The sequence below is a fragment of the Tursiops truncatus genome, chromosome 17, assembly GCF_011762595.2.
Source record: "Tursiops truncatus isolate mTurTru1 chromosome 17, mTurTru1.mat.Y, whole genome shotgun sequence".
NCBI classification, from domain to species: domain Eukaryota; kingdom Metazoa; phylum Chordata; class Mammalia; order Artiodactyla; family Delphinidae; genus Tursiops; species Tursiops truncatus.
In genome coordinates this window covers 18775973-18789558 of record NC_047050.1, presented here as the reverse complement: position 1 = coordinate 18789558, position 13586 = coordinate 18775973, and the positions used below count along the sequence as shown (strand labels likewise).

General features: G+C 36.0%; 1 protein-coding gene across 1 annotated transcript in view; it reads right to left on the bottom strand.

Annotated features, from left to right (window-relative positions):
• The window catches only part of CRISPLD1 (cysteine rich secretory protein LCCL domain containing 1), a 44658-nt gene that overhangs the window by 18880 nt on the left and 12192 nt on the right, over positions 1-13586 (bottom strand). The gene's annotated exons all lie outside the window — the stretch shown is intronic.

Below are 13586 nucleotides of genomic sequence, written 5' to 3'. Positions count from 1 at the left end.
ATAATATTAATTCATATTTTTTAAATAATTTATAAAGTGATATTTAAAATTATGAAATTATTACTGAAATAATTTCATACGTCCTGGGTTTAATATTCAATTTGTTAATTTGAAAATCAGGCAGTATAGTGAGTGTGGTGGTAAAAACAAAGAGCTGGATAGAACTGGACTCAATATTGGCACAATTACAGGATTCTGGCCATGTTAAGAGGGTAGAAAAATAGTCCTGGAACTAGAAAATGAGGACACAACCTAAGGTGATAGCAGTGAGACTGGAGAAAAGCAGACAGTCTGAAATAATGTTTAGGAATTTAAATTCGTAGAAGTTGACGGATGACTGAAGGAAGGTGGTGAGGGGGAAAAAAAAAAGGGTGAAGACTGATGAGGTTACCAAACTGTGAGAAAGAAAAACAGAAAGAGAAATAGATTGTTGTAATAGAAGTGTATGTCTATTCACTTCAATGCATATTTCAAGGATGATGTGTGAGGTGTCTGTGATACGTGCAGTATATATGTCAAGTAGAAAGTGGAAATAGATGACTGGGGTTCTGGGGAAAGAAATACACTCTGAAGATATGGATTTTGAAGTTATTCACTCAGAGATCAATTTCTTCAGGAAGATGATACAGAATGAGAAAAGAAATGAAAAGAAAAGTCTGGGGTTATCAAAATTGAAGGGGAGAAAAAAACAATGAGTTAGTAAGATGAACTAGGGAAAATGGAATCAGAACGGTTAAGAGAAAACTGAAAGAGGATTAAATTATAAAAGTGACAGGACAAGAGACTCCAGGAGAAGACAGTGGGCAATTAAGGTCAAATGTTACAGAGAAGTCAAGGAAGATGAGGTCTGCTAGGTGCTAATTCATTGTTAAGAGCAATTTCAGATCTGTCCTAGGCAGAAAATCACAGCACAGAAGGTTAATAAGTGACTGGAAAGAGAAAGTGGAGAAGGCAAGTGGGACTTACTTTGTTAATACTTTAGAGACGAAGAAGAAAGATGGGCAGAAGCCAAAAAAGATTTGATGCCAGGCTCTAGAGAGAATTTTACTTTCTTTGATTTTTAAGGATGGAAGAAACCTAATCATGACTATAGGCCAAATGGACAAGACACTAGAAAGAAGCACCAAAAAGAAAGTATGTGTGGGGAAGGGAAGTTTCTTCACTCTTCATATAATCTTTTCATATTAAACATTCCTCCTCATTCACTTGTGGATCTGAAATACATAAAATCATGCTTTCAAAGCCAAAAAGTAAAATGTATACAAAATTAGGGTAAGTATATTTTCGTTATAATGCATCTTTATTATCTAGCAAAAACACACACAAAAAAAGTGTATTTACATGCCACTAAAAAATTAACAGCAGCAAAAGTATCCGGTTTTCGTAAAAACTTGAATTTCACTTTGAATTAATATCAAATGTTCAAGATGACTGATTTTGTGATACAGACATCAGTAAGTATTTATCAGGCAAGCACTTTATTCGCCAAATACAAGCATACTATTAATTAAATTCATTACTTAAGTTAGACCTAATTTTTATAATTACGTATTATGTAATATGCAAAGGCATAATTCAACTTGCTGTCATTATATCCCCAGACAAATTAGGTAAGAAACAAAGAATTTGGCTGAAGTCCCAGAAAATGAGTAAGATGCTGATTTCCTTTTGTTTTCAGAAGGTTGGAGAGATGGTCATCTCTCAAAAGCAAACATGTTCCAAAGTAGAGTTCCCTGGAAAGTAAGCTGTCCTTAAGAGACAATCAAATTTTTGTTTTCAATCTTGGAAATCAGGTTCTCATATAATACTTTAGTCATAAGCATAGTGAAACTATACTTATCCATAGGTTTCTAATCTAGCAACACAGCAATCTCATAGTCAAAGAGCAGCCGGGAACCAGAAGAAAAACGTAAACGTTCCTAGATGGAAAAAAAAAAAAAAAGCCTTGAAACCACTGGGATGGTTTTAAAACACTCTTCCCACAAAGGGTAGAGTTGAATTCCCTCCCCTTCACTTCAATTTAAGCTAGATAGTGATTCCCTTCCAACAAACAGAATGGCGCTGTGAGACTTCCCAAGCTAGGTTAGGAAATACAGACTCTATCTGATTCTTTCTCTTTTAAAGACACACATCTTAAAAGACCTGAGTCCACAAATTAGGAGTTCAGCTACCCTAAATAGGTAGCTGAAAAAAATAAGATGGAGAGACCACACAGAGACAGACAGAGATGCAAGAGGAGTTCCCACTGTCTGAGTTTTCCTAGCCCAGTCAAGAGATCTGTGAGTTTGCACGTCCAGGTCACTGCAAACAAGTGAGAGACCCAGAGCAAGAAACCCCACCAAGGGAGTCCTTAAGACCCTTATTCAAGGTCAATTTAGTCTTGCTTTACACACAATTCTACAACCTTAGATGTCAGTTTTTCTTACGAAATTAAAGATGGATCGTTTTTAGAGAAGATATACAACCATTTCCAAATTCACAAATATGCTGTATTTCCAAAGTTTGTTTATATATCTGTTGTGTAGAAACTGGAAAAAAAATCTAAGACATATCATTAAAATGCTTTAAGCTATGTTTTCTTATTTGTAAAATGTGTCAGTTGAGATAGACGATAACTCAGGTCCCTCTGAGTTATCAATTGTTGAGTATATATTATGGATAAGTTGTTTTATAGCATAACTTGTCTTCTATTTAATCCATTAAAAATGGGGGGGTGGATCATATAAAATTAACTATTATAATATTAAAATAGGGACATACATTATTTTAATATAAGAACTGAGGCAGAGGGCATGCAACTAAAATTTGCTATCAATATTTAATAAATATTAGTTAGTGACAATTTTAAAAGTAATTACTTGAAAAATCTAATCAAGCATTGGTGTTTAGGGCAAGTTCAATAATACAAATCAAGGACATTCTTTTTAAACAAATCACTGAAAATATAGCTGTCCTGTAAGAAATACCATCATTTAACATGACAACAGCATGGAATGTATATTTTTATGCTACAACATAATGTTTTAAGACTGGCAATAATTCATACCCATCCCATTTAAATGCAGGTTACTCTCTATACATTTCTATTTAAATTCTAGATTGCAAATTAAGTCAAGATGGCCTAACCGGCTTCATTTTTTCTCTCTGAACTATTCACCCAGGACTAATTTAAAGGCAAGCCACACTTAAAATTACCATTTCTTTATAGAATGGGTACTTGAGGTGTGCAGAAATAAAAACCACTCTATTTTCCATCTACATAAGTAAGCTGTTCCTTCAGAGAACATAGTAAAGTCTTTAACTGAAGTTTTATTACTAAAAGAAACATTTAGAATACTATTAACATACTTTGTCTCCAGTGACATTTTTCAACCAGTTCACCATAGTGGCCCTATCGTTTTCCTTAAACCTTGACAAAGGACTTTCAAAAGTAAACCTAGAAGCATATAGTCGTTTCAGCACTAAAATACTGTTTGTAAAAATCAAAAATTATGCAGCTAGACATGTACAGAAAATTCCATTGACTGCTATCGTTTGTGAAATATGGTGGGCATAAACAATTCATATTCCTATCAGAATACTTGTTATTCTATTATAATAACAATGACAGTTGCAAATCACTCAGGATTGTAGTTTTTAATAGGGTTAATATTGCTAGCTTACCAGAAGTTGTATCCCTATACATTAGGCAAAAACAGTCATTAGTAATATGACTCTTTCTTTCTCTTTGATATTGAGAATAGCTTCTCTCTTACAAAGGATTAAGTATTTTCAAATATATTCTTTGATTATTGTAAATGTATAGCTCTTTCCAGATTTACATAATTCTAAGATTCATGTCCTGGAAATCACTGACTCTTTATAGCGTCATAATTATTATTGTAGTACATTAAACAAGAGTTGAAAGCCAATGTTAATTAGTCACTATGAATTTGTCTGAAGACCATTTTCTTAAAACTGAGGCTTCAAAAATATTAGTATACAAAACTAAAGTGAACAGTAGACTCTTTTTCAAATATGTCAAACATTAATCTGAACTTTTTAATTATTATTATTTTAGATTGCATTAAAGCACATGAAGTAAAGTTTTGTGATACTATCTGCTTGACGCAAATTTGTGTAATTAGACTCTTCATACATAAATCCTCAAAGATCAGAGGTAGGGATGGAGATAATGGAAATCCCTTTATCCACAAAGGTATTGATAAGCACTTCTTGGTGAAGGTATCATGATAGTTAGTCTACCAAAGGAAATACGCTAGGTGACACTGAAGCTGTGAAGTAGTTTATTTTATATAGTTAAGTTCAGCAATGAAAAAATATATGAGTAAACAAAGAAATTTTAACAGGAAATTGACCAGCATGATCTGATACCTTTAAATGCACAGAGAAATAATCTCCTGCCTGGAAACTCTCACATAATTTAATAACTGTTCAGTGTCATTCTAAGCAGGGAGAAAGAGGATTGCAAGATTTTCTACCATTCTCTAGAAATAATATTTTAATTCATTATAACTTTTTGCAGGATTGATACAGCTTTACTGGATTTCCAAGATAAATGCAAAAAAAAAAAAAAAAGGTCTTTGACTATCTTACTATTAGGTATCTTAATTAAATGGCAATTAACACCAGTCCATGACACAATTTGCAATTCAATATGGACTTTTAAAATATGCATTGCTCTCTGGCAAAGTAACAACATCAAAGCACAGTGGTGTTGAAAATGCAGTTACGCTGGAAATCCAAATCTAGGCTGAAAGCTCTGGTCTTACCTTCCTACTAAAAATGATAAATAACAATGAAATTATTTTTAAAAAACTATATAAGCATTTGCAATAAAACCTGAAAATGAATCCCACAAAGATTTGTCTTTTTAGACATATACATATGCATACAGAAAACCACCCTCATGTCTCTAAGCCTACCTCAGTTCTGAGCAGTCACTGGCTGTCAGAAGTAATGATACCATTCCAGCTTTCCATATATTGAAAATACCTTTGAGTATTGAAAATACTCTTTCCTTAGGGCTATGTCTTCTAGACATACGCAAGCAAGGTCATTAATGATAAGTGTTTCTTTCCTTTTTTTATATAGACAGAGATAAAACTAAGCTTGCACTTGTTCCAATTATTCAAACTAAGGTTAATTAAAATACATGATACACCCTGGAAGAGTCTTCTTTCCCATTTAAATTGTGTACTTTCAAATTTATCTCTTTGATTATGTCAAGTTTGGCTTCTGTTTCCTTGTCTCTGACATTAGTAAGCTGGAGTAAGTCTCTTCAATTCCTTTTAGCTTTAAAATTCTATTATTTTGTACTTATAGTCTCTTCTAGAGTGCCCTGTATTGCTTGTAGAGTCCCATGAAAACTTTCAAACATAAAATAATATTTCTGATGACAACAGAGGCTATTTCTTAGCTAAGAAGAAAAAGTTGATTTGTGATTTTCAAGACTGCAAAGCCAAGAAGGTTTCAAATCTTCAAATTATGAGTCTAGAGGAGAACTGTTTCCGAATCACCTCTACTGGAGAAAGTTTTAATATTGTCCAAAACAGAGAAATACAACTGAAAACCTTCCATAAAACTTCCCAGTAAAACTTCAACATAATTGAATACGACAAGAAGACATTCTCAGTAAGAAGCTCAAAATGGGTCTCTCTTCAGCTTAGTCCTGAAAACCAAATGGTAAAATCTTTGAAATAAGGCACAGACTTCCACACGTAATTTTTCTACACAGCTAAAAGGAACACCAGGATTTTTCAACCAGCTCATGAATATAGAAGCAGTTGAAGAAAATCAAAGACATATAGAGCCATCTCTTTCTAAACACAACCTTTAAAAGATAATTCTTAGAGTCCGCCTGCCGATGCAGGGGACATGGGTTCGTACCCCAGTTCGGGAAGATCCCACATGCCGCGGAGCAGCTGGGCCCGTGAGCCATGGCCGCTGAGCCTGCGCGTCCGGAGCCTGTGCTCCGCAACGGGAGAGGCCACAACAGTGAGAGGCCCGCGTACCGCAAAAAAAAAAAAAAAAAAAAAAAAGATAATTCTTGTCCTGTCATACCTTCTGGAAAAACAGGTTTGTAAATATCCATCATATGTCACAACATAAATCCCTCCCAAATCACTGTTGTTTTCCTACTTAAACCAGAAAGTGCAATCCCAAAATCTTATGGAATAAGCTGTCAGTGTTATCCTCTCAATAGCAATAACTTGATCTCCAGGAAAGAATTTGTTTTTCTATGGAAGTAACACATTTGACGGTTCGCAAAACTTCAGATTCAAATTCCAAAAATAATGCCTCATTATAAAATCTTAGCCACCTTCTTTTCTCCCCGATGGTGGAATTATCAGAACTATAACAAAGAAATAGACGTCAATGAAATCAATTAATCAATCACTCAATCTACGCTGAAAGAGTGTATGAGGTTTCTGTGACAAAGTCATCTGGTATAAAAAGCACTACAGAAAACAGTAGTAGTACATTCCTTACAACTCAGATATTACCTCCGGTGTTTAACTTCTGTGCTTCACCTGCTTTGAAAAGACTGTAGTTACAAGGAAAATGCACGAGGCTCAGATTTCAAAGGGAACACCTGTGTTTCAGGACATAGAGGCTTTGCCAGGTACTGAGAAAGTAGCAGCATTACCTCAGGGCAATGCACATATTAGGGTCTCCTGTAAATTACAGAGATGCAAGGCAGATGAGGCAGAGTTTTACTTAAAATCTACTTCAAAACAAAGCCTTAAAAGTCTTTAAAAAGATAATTTAGGGAATTGCCACTTCCTTTTCCTAAAATTAAAATAATTTTTGGAATGAAAATTTAATGTGTGGATAAACTGACAAGATCATTTTAATTAAACCCATTGTTTCAATATTATACAGATAGACCGAATGCATGGTGTAGGGCAGATTGTCTTTGTGAGGCAGCCTAGACATTAATTCAACAAAATCCTTACATTTCTACAGAATATCTGCTGATTCATCTCTCATCTCCCTGCCAAGGCCCTCTCAAGTCTGGCGATAACTTACCTACCTCACTTATAACCCACTCCTCAACATGGGTCCTCTACTGCTGGCTCTCTGGAACGTTAAAGTGCTGGTAAATCATCAGAAGATCTGATTCTGACTTGGTAGGTCAGGAGAGAAATCAAAAAGTTATGACATTTCTAACACTGGTGCCAGAACCATACACTGAATACTTCAAGAAGCAAGGTTCTAGTACCTGTCTGTTCATATTTCTCGGCCATTGAATCCATCAGAAATTTTCCCGTACAGGACTGTTCTTTCTTTCCCCCCCTCCTTAGTTACTTAAACTTTATCCTTTCACCAAAGTTCTGTTCACAATCACTCTCCTCTTGGAAGTCATTCCAACCACAATACATACTCCATTTATCTCACCCTTCTCTGAACCTTCTTAAACATATAATTTACCAATTACTGTATGTTCTCCTAGATCTGTTTCTACTACTTTCGGTCTTAATTCTCAAACTAGAATTTTAAATCAAAAACTGTCTCATACTTTTTCTGTGTTTTCCTAATGTCACCTAATATACTTGGCATATAATATGTTGCCAATATGTACTCATCGATTATCTCTAGCCTCAGCTGGCCTGTCCTGGGCAATAACTTGGATCAGAGATTCAGGAACCTAAATTCCCTGCGTCAAACATACATGTGTGATATAAACTCGGGTGAAAGGGTGTTCATGATGTACCTAGGCTAAACAAAAGGTAATTCTTGAAAAGCTGAACTCGGATTATTTTTGCAAAGGTCATATATATCTATCTTTGTATTGACTTTGTGATAAATTCAACACTATAATGCTTTCATTATTTTGTTGTCATTTAGGAGAGAAGTAGTTAATCTTCAAGACTATATTTTGAATGTTTAAGGAGACCTCAAAGGAGACTTGAGAAAGTACAGTACCACCTATCAGTTACTTAAATAACTGATAGGTGAGCCAATTTATAAAAATGAGGACCTATGTTTTAGTTTATTTATAGCTCATAAATTTAGATAGATATATGATTAATCTAAAAGTCAAGCCTAAAATATGCATGCTAGGAAAGATAAACTTTCATAATAAATCACTCTGCATGCATCAGTTCATATATTTAAATAGCAAACTGAAAGTAACAAGTTTTGCAAGTAAATAAAATATTAATTGCTTTTATTTATTGTCTTCGGGGATGTCTTTTTAATTTTCAAAAAGAAAAAACAGATGGGTTAACGAATGAAAACTTCTTTTTGGAAAAATTAGTAAAAGATAAAGTTTTTGGACAAATAGAAACCGAAACCTAAAATTTAACACCATTACTTCAACTTAAACCAAAGGCTAATATAAGAAACATTTAAATGCATATGTTTACATACTTTTAATGAAACTGCTATAGTAAGTTGCTCATTGTTCCTATATTGGGAATTCTGTGTTAAGTTTTCACTAATTCCTGCTTCAAGAACGATAAATTATTATGCTTCCAAACAGTCATTGAGAGCTATGTAAACCATATGGTCTCCTGTTTTCCTTGGCTGCTAGGAAACTCAAAGCTGGTTTAGTAACCATAGCATGGTCAATCAGATGTTTAGGTGTCCCTTAGGAACTTGCCTATACATTTGTCTTCAACAACTAAACAATGACTAAGAAGATGATGTAAAAAAAATACGGTTTACCAAAGCCTTTATTTGAAAATTTGAGAAAGAATATTGTGTTAAATATTCTTCATTTTTTCCCACATAGTCACTCTCAGCCACTTGCTGCCATACTCTATGTTCCAAGACGCTCAACTCTACACCCTGAGTTACTTCAGGCTCTCTTGGCTCCTGGGTTCTAGTTGAATTTGGCCAGTAGAAGACATGCACAGGAAGTAAGACGGTGAGAGGTGAATTTAAGTATGTATTACCCCCTCTTCAACCCCACTCATCCCCTGAGTACTCTGCCTCACAGTGATGGCGCCTGTGTCCTTTCATACAGCCCTACTATCAGGCTCTGGTCCTCGCCAGGCTGTGGTACCACGATTCATGCCTGGGTGTCCCCCATCCTTGTGGCTCGCCTAAGCCCTGCCCACAACTCTGCATAAAGAGCCTTCATTAATTTTTTCCCGTTAAATCCTTGTTATTGTGGCATTTGTTTTCCTAACGAGAAATAATATCTGAGAATAAAAACATCTCACAGAATGTGTATTAGTAAGCTGCCTAACATATTACCTGATACCTAATATATCTTAATAAATGTTCTCTTATTCCTCTGTTCCTCTAAGAATCTGCTTCATTTGCTGTGATTCACATAATCTTTTTATGGCACATTGTTAATATTCACGAGATTAAGGAAGAAATTTAAATCCCAAATTTTGAATGATTAAAAAAAGATAATCACTGTCACCTAATTTCCAGTGAAAAAGTAAATTTCTTAGAATTCAAATTTAACACACTGTTATAAAACGAAGTTTAGAGTAAGTTATGCCTGGCTTTGCTTTGAATCTATTGACAATCAACTCTATAAGTCAGGACCTTTGTTCCCATTAAATTTCCACGATGATATTTCCACTGAAGCCTCCAAGTAAGTACCTGTGTAGTTTAGGCTTAGTTTAGTGTACACACACACACGCACACACACACACACACAGAGGAATAGTTTAAAAAGTGTTAATATAATCAAAGTTTGGAAATCCTTTGTAATAACTGTATAACTTACAAAAGTCAAACTAATACCAAATTATGTCAAATAAAATGCTTCTTCATAGGTATGCAGAGAAGGAAAATGTATAGGGCTATGTTGCTCAAGTCTGCCATGAGTCGCACTTGATAGAGCAAGATTATTTTCATCTTTTCAGTTGTTCTCACAGATCATGACAGCCATGCCCTCTTCTTTGAATCAACTGTACACATATTCTCATATCAACATCTTATCAGTTAAGGTTCTCATCATCCAATGCCCTCAACCACGGCCCCTACCACACATTGACTATAACGTCTTCCAAACACTATTTCAAAATGTACCTCTTCTAAGAAGACTTTCCTGGTTACTGCTTTATTCTGAAATACTTTTAGATTTATATACAGTTTAAAATATATTCATTTGTACTTCTTATCACACTCTGATTTACATTTTGAAAACAGTTCTCCAGCAAAAGCCATGGCATTCTGATCATTGTATCTCCTGGAAGACTCTATCCCTACTTGCTGAAGGGTCTGGGCATCCCCACTTCATGAGACAGCGGTGTCCATAACCCAATATAACTCTGAAAAGTCACTAAAATCCAATGCTAATTTAGCCACTTGTCATACTTATTAGAATGATTTTACCCTAACCAAAAAGCTAATGTACTTAAAAATAAAACATAAACACTTTGAAATGAATGCTTTTGCAAATTTCTAATAGTATTTTCTTGTCAAAACAAATCAAATCCTCTTTCATTCTACCCATTTTAGAATCACTGTTGAAAATCCAATCATCTTTTTATTTTTTCATTCATTCATTCCATTTTTTCCCTTTCAACTAGCATAAACTGAGCTTACAGCATGTGTCAGCCTCTCAGCCGGGGAAATGCAAAAATTACGAAAGCACAGTTCCTTCCCACAAAGGAAAGTAAGGCTAGAGAAAGAGACAAGGATGTAAATAACAGAGGCAAAGGCAGGTAGGAAACGCTGTGGAAGCCAGGGAACTGGGGTGAAGTGCACCTAACTCCGTACAGGAGGGTTTAGACAAGAGCAGATTCGTCTTTAGAGGTGAGTCTTGAAGGAAGAGCAGAAATTCACTAGAGAGAAAACGAGATGCACATAAGTCATTCTAACATCTGCAAAAGCAACAGGGCTTGGCAAGATCCCTACAGCATAAAAAAAATCCAAGGTATATGGAATAACAGTACAGATGTTCCTGTGAAATAGCACCGCTTTTTATTTGTTTAGATGTATTCACTACGTTCACGGAATTCAGTTCACAAAGCTCTTCTCTCAGCCCTTTCTTTCTAGACAGGAGTTCTGATGCTTTTATTCCATCTTCATTCAAAAGTCTCCCTCCCCCCCCCCTTTTTATCTCTTTGGTTTCCTGCCTCTGGACAACATCTGATCTCACTGTAGCTTCTTTTGAGCATATCAGTCAATCTTTCAGTATTTCAGATTTGGATTTGCCATGTCTTCAGCAAACATAAGATATAGTTTTATATTTTATTCCCCTGTTTAGATGGTTACTTTGTACTGTTTGCTTACTTTGTACTGTTTGAGTTGCAACAATAACGCAAAGGGGAGAGTTATAAAGAGTAACTCCCATGCTCGTTCTTGGGTCTTATCTAATAGCTCATTAACTGATCTAGCTGACCATTCCCAGCCCCACACTGCCACCTCCTTTCTTGCTCGCTTTGGAATTCTACTTCCTTCTCACTCACATGGCCTTTAGAGTCTCTCCTGTCACTGACTGCACTTCACTTTCCACCATCCTGCAGAACTGTGCCATCAGCTAAATTTGACATTTCATTTTCTACCCCTCCTCCAAGCTGATTTAAACATTGAGTCTTGGGGTCATTTTCTACCCCTCCTCCAAGCTGATTTAAACATTGAGTCTTGGGGTCATTTTCTACCCCTCCTCCAAGCTGATTTAAACATTGAGTCTTGGGGTCATTTTCTACCCCTCCTCCAAGCTGATTTAAACATTGAGTCTTGGGGTCATTTTCTACCCCTCCTCCAAGCTGATTTAAACATTGAGTCTTGGGGTCATTTTCTACCCCTCCTCCAAGCTGATTTAAACATTGAGTCTTGGGGTCATTTTCTACCCCTCCTCCAAGCTGATTTAAACATTGAGCCTTGGGGTCATTTTCTACCCCTCCTCCAAGCTGATTTAAACATTGAGCCTTGGGGTCATTTTCTACCCCTCCTCCAAGCTGATTTAAACATTGAGTCTTGGGGTCATTTTCTACCCCTCCTCCAAGCTGATTTAAACATTGAGTCTTGGGGTCATTTTCTACCCCTCCTCCAAGCTGATTTAAACATTGAGTCTTGGGCACTCTTACTGCTCAAGCTTCTTTATCTTTGTGGTTTCTAAGCACTTCATGAAAGGAAGTGAAAAGGAGTTTCTATTTTCCTGCACTAATAGCTAGAGTTGCTATAAAAAGGAGAAGGCGAATGTGAGAGTTGAGATGAAAAAGAAAGAATCCGGATCCTCGCGTCAACTTGTCTTAATTTAGACCTCGCTTTCTCCGGAGAGCCTAAAGCTTTCTACTCAAAGTTCCGATCCCAGACAGCAGCTGCCTCTTCACCTGGGAGCTGGTTAGGAATGCAGAATACTGGGGCCCACCCAGACCTACTGAATCAAAATCTGTATGTTAACAAGGTTCCAGGGAATTCGTATGCACAGTAAAGTCTGAGTGGCACTAGACTAAAGCACCCCTTCTTTCTATTCCCCAAATCATACCTAGCTGCTTTCCCATGAAAAACACTTGCTACTCAATTTCCTGACATTTGACGTCAATTTTTTCTTTGATTAAAAACAAAATATAAAGCATTTAATATAGACTATTAAGTAGATTGTATCCATATTCATATATTGCCTTTAGGTTAATGAGTTTCTAATAGAGAAAATCTGTTGCCTTTTTCCCAATAAGTTATATCTAAGCAGTTGACTTAATTGCACCTCATTGATTCTGTTAACTAGTTAAAAGAAAAAAAAAACAGTAAGCTTCACTGGATCATAGTTCCAGGTTCTTACATTTGGTGAGTTTAATGACCCACTAATCCAAGTCACATATTTGGGTCATTCCCATAATTTAATTTTTAGAGTTCCCATCCAACTATGTGTATTTAACCTCACTCTGCAATTTGAACCTCAAACACATTATTTGGTCTATATCTGTATCTGTACTTGATCTGTATTATGTACTATCTGAATACTTAAAAAATCCACCGCCCTCCCCCCACCCGGGCTAACATGCCTTTAATGTCTTTCACATCTCCAGGAGCTGCCTAGTCAAATGTCTTCAGAGGTCAAGCAAGTGACACCACACGATGTGGCTGGAAAGAGTGGGGTGACCTACGGCAAACCAGAGAAATCATTACTTTAAATCTTCCTGCTTTTTGGAAATACTTTACTACTACATACTCTAGTAACACATACCCTAGTAAACCTCCTCCCTATCTATTAAATTTTGTAACCTAAAGCACGGTGAACCAAATGAACTTAAAGTACTTCCAAACATCTCATACATTTGACTCCACAGAGATCTTTAGATAGTAACTCCAAAATTACCATTTCATAATATCCTATCCTCACACCCCTCCATTCCTGCCTTCTCAATCTGAGCTGACGATCTTGCTACATACTTCACTGGGAAAGACAGAAGCACTCACATCAAAATTCTTTTTCCATGAAATACACCAAACGACCTGCTTGTGCACCTACAACCTCAGCCTTTCCTGTCAAAACAAATGAACTGACTTTGGAGTTATATTTTCTCCCTTCCATGTCAAGTGCTTTCTCAACTTGTGCATTTCCATCAACTTACAAGCATGCTCTTTAAAGAACAAAACCAAGAGCACTGCCATATACCCGTGTAGCGCTAGCTAGTTCCATTTCTCAGATCTTCACAGCAACGGTA